Genomic DNA, 13644 nt, shown 5'->3' with positions numbered 1-13644 from the left:
TTAAAATTCAGCCCAAGAAGCAAATACTTGAGAAATCACAATTTCTAATATGGTAGAGACATAAATTCATTTTAAGGAGACCAGATTGCCCTATCAGTCTCAGCTGGGCTAGAACATTACTAAAGTATCAAGTTGAGGTCACATCTAAATATTGAAAGTCCATTTTTTTTCTTTTTAAAATTTTTATGTATTAGAAATTGTTTTAATTGAAGTATAGTTGAATTACAATGATTCAGGTGTACAGCAAAGTAATTCAGATATATATTCTTTTTTAGATTCTTTTCCATTATAGGTTATTACAAGATATTGAATATAGTTCCCTGTACTATACAGTAGGTCCTTGTTGTTTATGAAAGTCCACTATTAAAACAGATTTCTTGTGCTTTCTATGACTGCATCAGAACAAAGAATGTCAGTGTCCGGAATTCCCTGACAATTCTGCTTCTCATTTGGCTCTCTGGGGCAGAGTGGCATCCTGGCCTGGGAGGATAGTATGGGGCCTCCACCTCCATGAAACAGGTTCCTTTGGAAGTGGTTATGGCAGGTTGTCTGAAAGGTAGGTCCCTCACCTACACTCATTGCTTAAGATGTACTGTATTACTAATTCTTTAAAAATAAATCATTCTTGTATTTTCTTCCTCTTTTCAGTGACCTTGTCCTAGAATCCAAAGCTGAATGAAACAGGTTCCTTTGGAAGTGGTTATGGCAGGTTGTCTGAAAGGTAAGTCCCTCACCTAGACTCATTGCTTAAGATGTACTGTATTACTAATTCTTTAAAAATAAATCATTCTTGTATTTTCTTCCTCTTTTCAGTGACCTTGTCCTAGAATCCAAAGCTGAATATTTTTATCCTCTGCTCCAAAGCTGAGTAGTCTAATGCTATTAAGTTTTTATACACATATATGCCTTTCATATATATATATATACACACACATGGATATATAATTTTTTTAAGGATCACTCATTCTCTATAAGCTCTTTTGTATTATGGTTTTTTCCCACCTGACAGAAAATGAAACTTTTCCTTGTTCTCATAGTCTTCTATCACTTCTTCCTCATGTACTCCGAACATCATAATATAAATTCATAAAACGAGGCAGTCAGGTTAAGCTAGGGCACTGCTGTATACCATAAAATACTATTTGCATGGTTGTATACTCACAAACTACTCCTCCAGGTTTCCTTGTGTTCAGAAGGAAATTTGTGTTCCAGGAAGCTGTCACCCTGATGATAGCTACTGGCTCAAATTAAGGATCATGTCCTTTGGCACTTAGCCCTGTTCTGGCAGGAGTTCTCAAATCCTTGAAGAAATGGGTCTTTTCCAAGTTAGGCCCTCTGATCTCCAACTCCTAAAGAAATAAACTCTGGTCAGACCAAGTATTTGAAGAGAAAGCCTGAGGAAGTTTTGCTGCTTGACACAGATAGAGAGCTTTTTATTTTTTAAAGTAAATCATCTGACTCTTTTTGTTCTTTGATAGAGCAAGGGAGATTTTTGTGAGGAAATGAGTACTGAACAGTTTGTACTTTATAAACGTCAGTAGATTTCTTTCCTTCCCACTCCCACTGCCATTATCCCCAGAGATTTCAACACCATCCACATTCTGGTCTCATCGTTTCTTATCCACTTAAACTCTGATGATTTTCGGCCCCCTGTGAGATGCCAACCTGGATCTTTTAAACTACTTAAAAGTGCTCCACTTTCAGGATATCAGACTTTTGAGCTCTTCGTTTTGACTACAACCTCCTGAACCTGCTCCACTCCTTCATCCCGACCACCAGTTCCTAGATCTGTTCTTAAGCCTATTCCTTCCTCCCCTAGAGGCCTCTCTTATCCATCTGCATCTGGCTTCGCTTGCCTTCTTGCTCACCCCAGTCCATCCTCAGACCACTCATTTCATGGATAACTTCAGTAATACTTCAGATTCTTTCATTCCTTTCACCTCCTGTGGTACCCATCTTATCAATTCTAAACCGAACTTTGGGTAGCCCCATACCATTCCACTCTCTCCTCTCCTATACCATAGTATTGCTAGAAAAGTCACGAAATTATGCTACTAGTACTTCACTCCCATTTGAAGGTCCTTTGTTTCACCTTTCAGTGAATTCCCTGTTAATTCCCCGAAGGAGCTCTCCCAACTTTTGCCACCTTAACTTGAAAAGAGCTCATCTCCTGCAGCCTCCATTTCCTTTTCTGTTCAGTGCGGAAGAGGGTGCCAGCGTACTTCTCAAACTCTAATGGACATGGGATCTTGTTTAAAGTGCTGATTCTGATTCAGTTCTGGTGTGCCTGGTGATGCCAAGGCTGCAGACCATATTTCTGAGTAGTAGTTTGGGTAGTCTCAAATGAACTCCAAGGTTATTTAAAAATAATAATAATAGTACAACACTCATGATTCTAAGTCCTGAATCATAACCTGGCCACTCTCACTCTCAGCAGATGACTTAAGCAGGAACTAAAAGCCATCTGTTAAGAGCCTCTTCAGCAGTTTTTGCCCTCTCTAGCAACTTTATTACCTCACCCTTTTCTCCCTTTTCTAGGTTACTTTTTCCACTGCCTCCATACTATCCTTTCTTGCTAACTTGGGAACTTGTTTTCTCAGTTAATCTCTTTCGATGGGCTCATTCCCCCATCTAACTACAATACCTTTTGGCTTCTAGCCTGACAAAACTGTGCTTCCCTAGGGATAATTTAACAGCCAAACTTCTCAGAGGAAGGAGCCATCTCTACCCCTGCTTTCTTTCCAATTCTACATTTGCAGCTGAGTATTTCTACCTTGGTAGCCTGTGGACCCTCAAACTCAACCACGGTGAAAACAATTCATCTTCACCCCAACAGAGTGGCCTCCTGCCTTACTTTATGTTATTTTTTCCTGCTCATTTCCCCCTACTTACATACCTAATCAATTAGCAAACTGTGTTGATTCCATCTTCAAAATATCTGTCATAGGCTAATTATTCAACTCTTTTTTTTTTTTTTTTTTCTTTTTTCGGTACGCGGGCCTCTCACCGCTGTGGCCTCTCCCGCCGCGGAGCAACAGGCTCCAGACACGCAGGCTCAGCAGCCACGGCACACGGGCCCAGCCGCTCCGCAGCACGTGGGATCCTCCCGGACCGGGGCACGAGCCCGCGCCCCCGCATCGGCAGGCGGACTCCCAACCACTGCGCCACCAGGGAAGCCCTAATTATTCAACTCTTAACTACCTTTCCAAAGGAAATAATCCTTTTTAAAAAAATTGTACATGAAGATATTCTTCATAATAATGTTATTGATAATAATAACAAAATTGGAAATAACGAAATGTTCAAAGCAAGGGAGGGAAGAAATAAATATAATTTTAAACGTTACAGTGATTAAAATGATACTTTGTGTGTTGGCATGGGTTAAATGACAAAACATCTACAAAATGGTATGTTTAATATGATCCCATTTTTTAAATAGGAAGGAAGGAAGGAAGGAAAGAGACATTTGGAGAAAAGTATCTGAAAGAAAGAATATTTTGCTGATTCCAAAATGTTAATAGGTATCTCTGCATGCTGGGATTGTGGTTGATTTTTAGTTGTCTTCATCTTCTGCACAATCTGAAATTGTTACCTGTGTAATAGGATGTTAGAATAGGACTCTTTCTGCCTCAGTTTCCACTGAGGCACAAATATAGTAGATACCAAGATTCCCAGGTGAATGTGAGGCAGACAGTACATATGCAGAATTTACAAAAAGAATAAAGGAGAATCTGCCTCACAACTCCCAGCCCCTTAACCAGGCCAAAGATATCAAAGAGTCAGAGGAAGGAAAAAGATAAAGATGTTTCCTTGTAGAGAGCTGTGGCCAGGCTCCTTGTTCCTTAGGTACCCTCTGACCCCAGGACCCTGGGAAAGATACCTCAATAGGAATACTTGGAGCTCCTCTTGCAGTCTGGGGAACCCAGAACTTCAGAGAAAGCTGAAGCCTCTGTGGATGGGCCTGACTCTGCAAAAGCTGCAGGATGACAGCAGGGCTGACAAGAGACATTGGAAACGAGCCAGAGAGAGGCTACTGCCTTGGACTTGCCTGGCACTGCAGGTTTCCTGAGGTCCAGATGGGGGCCAGATGGGTGGGAAGAGAGTTGCCTTAGGCTGTCTTGGGCTGGAAGGGAACTTCGGGATGGCCAGGGGTTGAAGAAGGAGTGCAAGTGGCCACCTACATATAAAAACTGATGGGCTCAGCAGAGACCCACTGAAGAGCCTTAGAAGAGTGGCCAAGCGGAGAAGCATCAGCTCTAACCATCTGTCAGGCTCACCAGAGACTCCAGCTATAAACATCTGCTTGGCCTAGAAAGCACTGAGCCACCCACCCTTACCTATCCTCCACTGCCCATCCTCCACCTTGGCTGGGGCGGGGCATGTGGAGGGTGTGAAGGAGGTGGGGTGGAACTGAGCCAGGAGTGATTAGGGAGGACAAGTCAACCATGCCCCTGCCCCTTTCCACAGGAAGATTTAGTGTGAAGCCGACCTAAGCTGACAGAATAGAAATGATGCAGTGCTGTTTGGAATCTATTGGTATAGAACTGGATATTCTAATTTCTGAAGTGATACTGTATTTCTTAAAGTAACCGTAGTACTGCATATTATCTAAAAGGAATGGAAAAGTAAGGGAGCATACCCGAGTTTTCATCTAGCGGCAGGAAAAATGAAAGGAAGAGTGGGAGAACAAAAGTCAGATTGTAGTTTTATCACAGTCTGTTCATCACGCTTGTTACCAGAACCCATATGCCCCCTTGTGCTCACTTCCATCATTTCTTGCCTCCACAAAGGTAACCACTGTCTAGTCTTCCAACAGTATAGATTCCTTTTGCTTGTTTTTGTGCTTTATGTAAATGGAATCAGTCAGGCTGTGCTCTTTTGTGGCTGGCTTCTTTCATTCAGTATTGTGGGAGGTTCATCTCTATTGTCACATGTTATTGTATCTCATTCATTTTCATTATTATGTGATGTTCTATAGTGTGAATATACCACAATTTATCCATTCTACTGTTGATGGGCATTTGGATAGCTTCTAGTTTTTGCCTATTACAAATAGTAATTGCTATGAATAGTGTATCACTTTTTATAATGGGTGGAGAGCTATTTAAAAGTCTCTGGCATCTTCTTTCCTCTCCATTTCCATAACTACCACCCCAGTTCAGGCCTTCACAAACGGTCACTGGGACTCTTAGCAATGGCCTCCTGATTGATATCCCCATCTACAGTTCATCATAAATACTGCCACCAAGTTTATCTTCTGAGAGCATAATTCTAATCATGCCATTTCCCTTACTCAAAAACGTCAAATGTCTCCCCACTGCCTTCCAATCAGAGCAGAAGTTCCTTTCCTTGGCATTCAAGGCCTCCTCCCTGCATTTGTACTCCAGAACATTTTTGTGTCCTAGTCAAGCTAAGCCACTGCCATGCCCTAAACACAGGCTCTTTTCTTCTTCCTCTGCTTCTCTGTTCTTGCCACACCGAGTCCACGTTGCATCATAGTGCCACTCACACTGTTCCTAACAGCGAACACACCTGTCAGAGTGCTTGTCCTCCCAAGTTGAGCTCGGATATATTTCTTTCAGCAGGAGGCTTGCATTCCCTTTGGCCAAAGTCATTTCCCATCTGCAGTGCTTTGTTGGACACTACCTTACATATCTTGTGCTGCCTCGTGTTAGTATTGCTCTCATTTGTGTTTCATCTTTCTTCCCCACTGAACTTTCTTCCCCGTCTGGTTCATCTGTGTGTCTCCAGAGCAGCCAGCCCAGCTGCTTACCCCTAGAAGAGGCTCAATAAACGTTTGTTGAATTATTTTGGAGAAGTTGTTTGAAAATGTCTTCCTGATTTTTACCTCTGATTCCCACTTCTCCTTTGAGTGAATTCCCCTCTTGCTCCTTGGTATTTTGTGTGTGTGCCGGCTAGCTCAGGAACATACTCTTTGGTGTCTGATGCTCCAACTGACGCTCAAGAAATAATGATAACTTCTCAATGCCACCCTCTTTAATCATACCATTTAAGCCCCTCCCCATGTCTTAAATGAATTAACTATTTATTTATTAGGCATCTATTTTGTACATGGACCATGAAAACTGGAATAAAATTTGCTCTCCACCTGCAAGACATCATTGCAGGGTTTTTAATCTTGAAAATGTTTTAGTCTGTTGTCTATGGTTGACTTTTGAAACTTGCCTTTGTTTCAACACAGTGGATGAATTGCACACTGGGTGAAATTCACGGATCTCAGTTGAGGTGTATCAAGTACTTTCAAAGCAAGTAGAACATAACACTGGAGCACTCTCTTGCTTTCCCATCAATACCTGGGTTCTCAAGAACTAGTTCCTCAATTAGTGCCTGAAAATATTGGTTATAATGATCAGACACCTCATTCATTTGCTCTCTCCCCCAGTTATCTCAAGAGAACTTGGCTCCTCTGAGCACCAGAGATGACTTAATTTTGCGGTAAGAAAATAGGAATTAGAGGAAGCCAATTAGGAAACCTCAAGGAAGAGGAAGTATCTCCAGGCTGAAAGGAAGGCTGTTGAGTCTTATTTCCTCTCTGTTCTTGACTCATCCTCTCGATGCCTGACCAACGTCTGCACCACCCTTTCCCCACCCGATCAGGGGGCTGAAATGGGTGTGGGGTGAGATTGGGGGTAGTGAGCAGAATGAATAAAGTCAAATAACATTCATAAAGACACCAAGATGTAGGGATACACCATGGGTGTGAAAATCTCAGTGAACTTTTTTTTTTTTTTTTTTTTGCGGTACGTGGGCCTCTCACTGTTGTGGCCTCTCCCGTTGCTGAGCACAGGCTCCGGACGCACAGGCTCAGCGGCCATGGCTCACGGGCCCAGCTGCTCTGCAGCATGTGGGATCTTCCCGGACCAGGACACGAACCCGTGTCCCCTGCATTGGCAGGCGGACTCTCAACCACTGCGCCACCAGGGAAGCCCTCAGTGAACTTATTGATGCTTACGATTCCCATCCCTGTCCACAGTCATGGGTGAGGCTGCATGTATGCAGGATAGGGTGAGTAAGAATTGGCTGCTTTCTAAGTTAAGAAAACAGAATGAGTTTCACTTCTGAACAATAGCAGAGTGCAGTGCAGGCTGGTGCAGTACTTGGCTTCCTTCTGTACTAGGGATAGGTCAAAACAAAATAGCGATCCAGGCTTTATTCACCAGTGTCCCCTCCTTTCACAAAGAGAGAAGCTGAGTTAAAGTCTATTAGTAGGTGACTTATTTTCATTGTGCTTAATATTTTTTTCCTCCATGCCTTTAAGGTGGGTACAGCATGCTCACCTGTTTGAGAGAAGAAACCAAGGTGGTGGCCACCAGTTGGTCACTGGCAAGGCTCAGATTCAAATCCAGTGCTTCTGACACTCAAAGCAAAGCCTGACCATGTTCAGGACTCAGGCCCCTCCCTTCCCCATCTTATTTTTCACTGGAACATTTGCTGTTCTCTCAAGCTATGAAAGGCTTCCTGTGTTATCATGCTTAAGGGGAAGTTGTATGTTAAAAACCACCAACGGTTAAGCCCAAGCCAGCTGGGGTCTTCCATTGCTTCTTCCAGTATTCTGGGGAGACCCATGAGAATTCTTAGTGTTTCTCAAAGTCCTTGGCTTTCAGAAACAAGAGCTCAGTCCTCAGTCAAGCACTGGATCTTCATTTAAGGGGGAGTTCGGGAAAACAAGAGAAACATCAAAAGTTGTAAGAGTTGTTTTAGCTATAACAACTTCATACTGAAGTTGTTATAGCTAAAAATCAAGAGTGACCTGAAAGCTAAAGGTTTTGGCTCTCTAGAAGGGGTTCCTGGAGAGATTTAGTTAAATGTCCTTTGGGTTGAGCTGCTACAAGTTTATTCCCTTTCAAGTCAAAGGACAGCATTATCATTATTGGAGATGACTGACAGAATCCAGATGCAGAATTATATTGACTGGAAAGGAAAGGATGGAGTAGCAGGGAAATGATAGCTGTATGACTGCGATGTTGATAGACACCATATTGAACCCACCATTGGTATTGGAGGGTGAGAGAACCACACTAGGTGTTAATGGAGAGAGCGCTGGGGAGCGTTGCCTTATTGGAATATGGTTTGAAGAGCTTTTGAGTAGAAGCATAACCAAGTGCCTCATATGTCACGGTAGCACTTCCCACACCACGTTTGATGCCCCATTTGTCCCTCTCCTTTGCCTGTAAATTATAGAACTGGAATACAAAGAAATCACCCTTTTCTTTTTCCCCAAGACTCAAACAGATTGACAACTCCTAGGTAGCCAACCATAGCTACTGGGGTACAGGAAGAGCTTTAGGGTTTCTACTGGTATGAGAAAGATACAGATAGGGAGAAATACGAATGGAACTAGGTTCTTGCCCTCAGTCCCCTGAGGAGGCACCTGATGGCTCAAAGTCTGACCAGGGAGCTACCTCCCTTCTATTGTCCACACAGAACTGCCACATCCCTGGCTCTGTTGTGGCCACAGTTGACCTCTGGGGCCCCTTGACATCAGGGAATCCTAACTCTCCTAAGATACTCTATTACCAGTGTTTCAACACCTGCTAATATCACATGGAAACACAGATAAGCTTCAGTTTTATATTCCCTGGCTCACTGAAACCACCAGCAGAGCGTCTTAAGCTAAGGGCTAAATTCTTATCTTGCCTTTAAACACCATGTGATTCAGCATGTCTGCAGTCACTGGGAATCTACGCTGCCAGTTTTTACCTTTGCCTTGTGGGTAACCCCTACCTTTCCACCTACCTCCACCCCCAGGGGAGAATGTGGGCCTTGTCAAATGGAGGCCCCCAGGAGATTTTCCAAGACTCACGAGATGTCAAGTCATCTCTAAAAGTTTTCAAAAAACCAGAAAGTCATTTCAGAAAGTCTAACTTGGTGGCCCAACAGAGAGGAAGGTCAAATTTTCCATACAGACACAGCAAGTCTGCCCCCATAGGCTTGTGGTAAAGCTGCAGGAGCAATGGTCCCCAGACTTCTGTGAAAGCTCCCCAACCCAGGGGGAAGTCCACCTGGGTGAGTAGATTAGCTGCTGCTTGGTACCCAAGGCACATATTCGTGAAGTCTGCTTCCTGGGGATTTCCCTTAGCAATGGAATCAGCAAGGGGTTCGTCTTTCTGAAAGATTTCCCGGAGGAATCCATTGGCCTTGTGGAAAAACCTCAAATTCTAATATAAAATCTCTGGCCTTTTAGGTTTTTGAGATTTGGATTTTTCATTTATTCACAAATCTCTTCAATAAAAACAGTTCATCCTAGTAGAAAAGCCAAACAGTGAGAACGCATATTCAGTGAATGATCGGAGCGCCTCCTTCATGCTAGGTACTGTTTGGCACTGAGGGTACCCCGGGGAGCAAAACAGATGTGGCCACTGCCCTCAAGGAGCCTGATGTTCTTTTTTTTTTTTTTTTCTTTTTTGCGGTACGCGGGCCTCTCACTGCCGTGGCCTCTTGCGTGGCGGAGCACAGGCTCCGGACGCGCAGGCTCAGCCGTGGCCTCTTGCGTGGTGGAGCACAGGCTCCGGACGCGCAGGCTCAGCGGCCGTGGCTCAGGGGCCGAGCCGCTCCGCGGCAGATGGGATCTTCCCGGACCGAGGCGCGAACCTGTGTCCCCTGCATCGGCAGGCGGACTTTCAACCACTGCGCCAGCAGGGAAGCCCGAGCCTGATGTTCTAATTCTAGCTTTCAGTTTGTGTTGTATTGAAAATGAGGTCGACTCCTTCCGGGAAGTATCCTTTAGGGTATTAATGTGTATATGCCATCCAAAATCCTATGCCTCTTTTAGGGCCCAACTTAAATGCAACCTCAACAGAGGATCAGAATTTGTTTGAATGTGTGAAATAATTTCCACAGCCTGAAGTGTGTGTGATTTGAAATATCCCGTCATTGCATGGCAGGGAACACCCAGGGGTGCTTCACAGCGGGTTTTTGTCTATGTGGGAAGGAAAGGCAGCTATGAAAGCATTTCTCAATTGTTCCCTGTCTTTCTACAGTTTTTAGTTCAACTTGACAGTCATTTACTGAACTTTTATGAGCCAAGCTCCATGCCAGGGGTGGTAGAGAATACAGAGATAAAAAGTATTCAGGCTCTGCCCTGCCAGTCTTTAGTGAAGCCCCTACACACAACTCTTTAAGGTAAACCATATGATTACCAATATTTGACACTTTTGACCTACAGAAATGGTCATTTCACTTGGTTCAGGCTAATAAAAGATTCAAATTGCATGCACTAGGCATATAGGGGAAAAGAGGCAGATTGGTGGACCTGAGCTTCTTAGATGACGAGATGGGAATGAGCGTCCTTACAGGAGGAACAGAAGTGTGGGGGAATGGGAGAGCCTGAGGAGGATCAGGTGGTGCTTCTCAGAGCTGTGCTGTGGAATGTAGCCCTGCAATGGAAATAGGAGGATGAAGTGGAAGACAAGGCTGAAAAGATAGGTACAAGGTCAGCTAAGCTCAAGGCTGAATTTGATTCAGGAGCTCAAAGAAATCTGGGCAGAGAAGCAACCCAATGAGATCTTGCTCAAGAAAATGATTCCAAGAATGTGGATCAACAAGAAGAGATGCTACTGTGCCAGACCAGGCAAACTGGAAAAGGGGTCTTAATCCAGACAGTGGCAGTGGGAGTGAAAAGCAGATGGAGTTGCCCCATAGGAATAATCAAGAGGATTTGGTGACTGACCAGACAGGAAGGCAACAATCACAGCCGTTTAATGAGTGCTTATTATGTGCTAGGTATGTTGTTTAACACCTCACTTTCTTGCCTTCTCTCATTTAATCCTCACAACAGCACCCATAAAGTGAATCTTACCCAAATTTAACAGATAAGGAAATCCAGACTTAGGGAGGTTGCATAAGGTCACATATCTGGTAACTGTCACAAACGGGATTTAAATTCAGGTTTAAATAGAAAGGGATGCACTCCTAATCCCTATGCTGTAAGGGATTCATTCATTCTACTAATATTTACTGAGCACTTATTACATGCTAGGTATTGTTCAAGCTGCCTGAGCTATACCAGTGAACAAAACAAAGATTCTTGCCCTCATGGAACTTGGGTTGGGGGAGGAGAGACAATAAACAGTGAACAAAATTATGAATTATACAACAGAAAAGAGGAGAGCAGAATAAGAAGGATGAAGACTACATGGGGGGCTTCCCTGGTGGCGCAATGGTTAAGAATCTGCCTGGCAATTCAGAGCACATGGGTTCGAGCCCTGGTCCTGGAAGATCCCACATGCCGCAGAGCAAATAAGCCCATGTGCCACGACTACTGAGCCTGTGCTCTAGAGCCCGCGAGCCACAACTACTGAGCCCTCACACCACAACTACTTAAGCATGAGCACCTAGAGCCCATGCTACACAACAAGAGAAGCCACTGCAATGAGAAGCCTGCGCACCACAACCAAGAGTAGCCCCCGCTCACCACAACTAGAGAAAGCTCACGCACAGCAACGAAGACCCAAGGCAGCCAAAAATATATATAATAATAAATAATAATAATTTTTTAAAAGCTTGTGTTAAAAAAAAGACTACATGGGGACAGAATAGGAAGTTTTGGGGAACTGAAGGCTGCTGCAAGGTTTTGGCTCTGAGGACTTAGAAAGTGTGGTATGAGGGACAGGAACTGGCTTGGGAGAAAAGAGATGGAATGAGGTGTTCTGTTTGGTTTTTTTTTCTTTTTTTTTTTCGGTATGTGGGCCTCTCACTGTTGTGGCCTCTCCTGTTGCGGAGCACAGGCTCCAGACGCACAGGCTCAATGGCCATGGCTCACGGGCCTAGCCGCTCTGCGGCATGTGGGATCTTCCCGAACCGGGGCACAAACCCGTGTCCCCTGCATCGGCAGGCGGACTCTCAACCACTGCCCCACCAGGGAAGCCCCAAGGTGTTCTGTTTTATTTTACTGATTGATTTTTGGCTGAGTTGGGTCTTCGTTGCTGCGCGCGGGCTTTCTCTAGTTGCGGCAAGCGGGGGCTTCTCATTGCGGTGGCTTCTCTTGTTGCGGAGCTCGGTGTCTAGGCGCACGGGCTTCAGCAGTTGTGGCGCACGGGCTTAGTTGCTCCGCAGCATGTGGGATCTTCCCAGACTAGGGCTCGAACCTGTGTCCCTTGCACAGACAGGCGGATTCTTAACCACTGTGCCACCAGGGAAGCCCTAGGTATTCTGTTTTAAACATGCTGGGTTTTGAGGTACCATGTGTCTCAGTGTGAAAAATGTCATATATGCGATTAGAGAAGACTCAGCACCAGAGAAGGATCCAGCTAGAGACCTAGTTTTGAGGAAATATTAGCATAGAGGGGGCTGTTGAATGAGTTCACCCTCCAAGCAGCCTTACAGAGAACTCATTTTATCTATGATTCTTCAGGTAAACTGTAGGAATTACAGTTTAGGAGGCTTTCTCAGTGTCTGAGAAAAAAAAAAGTACTCAAAAGGTCAGGAGGAGTTGGTGCTGAGGATAGGGACCTAAACCAGAGCAAGGGACAACTTTTATCAGTACACTTGGGAATCAGCCAGAGCTGGAAAGTACCCTGTGTGCCAGAGATGATGTCTGCACTTAGTATTTTCTTATTCGAGTTTCAGTTTTGAATTTTCTTTTTCAGTAACGAAATAGAAGTTTATTTTTTAAAAAACTCTTGAGAAATCGGAACTTCCATAACAAACTCCTTAGAAGGCTCTTACAAAATTTTTTCTTTTAAATGGAAAGTGAGTTTAAGAGAAAATACATTAAAAAGGTAAGAATCCCTACTTCAGTATTCATTACAGCTGGTATTGAAGTGCCAGAAATCTTGGTATAGCTGGCCTTCCTGGCGCACAAACTACTGGGCAGAGGGGGCGGGTGACACTAACTTAACATCTGTTTTGCATTTTATATTCACTAAATAGGAGCGTGCCTTGAGGTAGGTCAAAATAGGCACACTTTACAGTTCAAAAAGCCACCTGCTGTTCTCCAGAGCTACCTCGCCTGCTTGGGAATTATTCTCATTAGTTCATCTAACGCCGGCCTGCTATGAGCCTTTCCCTTCGGTTCTTGTTCATTATCAATCAAGGCTACTGATTGCTGTATTATACCTATATTTCAACCCCAGTTCCACTTTTAAGACAAAACTGTCGGGGGCTGTTGGCCAAAGGAAGATCTTGCCTGGCCAGAAAACTGTGCTCTGGAGTGGCTAGCAGAACCCGCTCCCTTCTGTACCTGAAATTAACGGCTGCTGCGGGAGCAGCTGCAATCCATTTATTTCTCCCTCTAGTAGCAGGAAGCAAAGTGGTTGGGTAAAGAGGTTAGAAGAACGCCAGCAAGCCAGAGCCAGGCTGGATATACAGGTGCCAAAACTAACGAGAGACTTGTTAAATACGCGATCCCACAGACAGGCAACTCACTACTCCTGGCCCCGGAAAGCTTTTTTGTTCTTGCTATAGTCAATTCATTCTCTAGATGAAAGCTCTATAAACCGCCTCAATGAGAACTTCACCAACCATCTTAAAGCCGTCCACACATGGGGCTGGCGCATGCGCACATCGAAAACCTTTGGTCCGCTCTCCCCACCCTCCACCAGGGGCGGGGCCTTGGAGTTCTCAGGCGCGCGGGAACTGACGCTAGAATCGTGACTTCGGGGCGCAAGAGCGGATGAAGTCCGC

The sequence above is a fragment of the Mesoplodon densirostris genome, chromosome 4 (genome assembly GCF_025265405.1).
Source record: "Mesoplodon densirostris isolate mMesDen1 chromosome 4, mMesDen1 primary haplotype, whole genome shotgun sequence".
Classification (NCBI taxonomy): Eukaryota; Metazoa; Chordata; class Mammalia; order Artiodactyla; family Ziphiidae; genus Mesoplodon; species Mesoplodon densirostris.
This window is presented reverse-complemented; position numbering follows the sequence as displayed.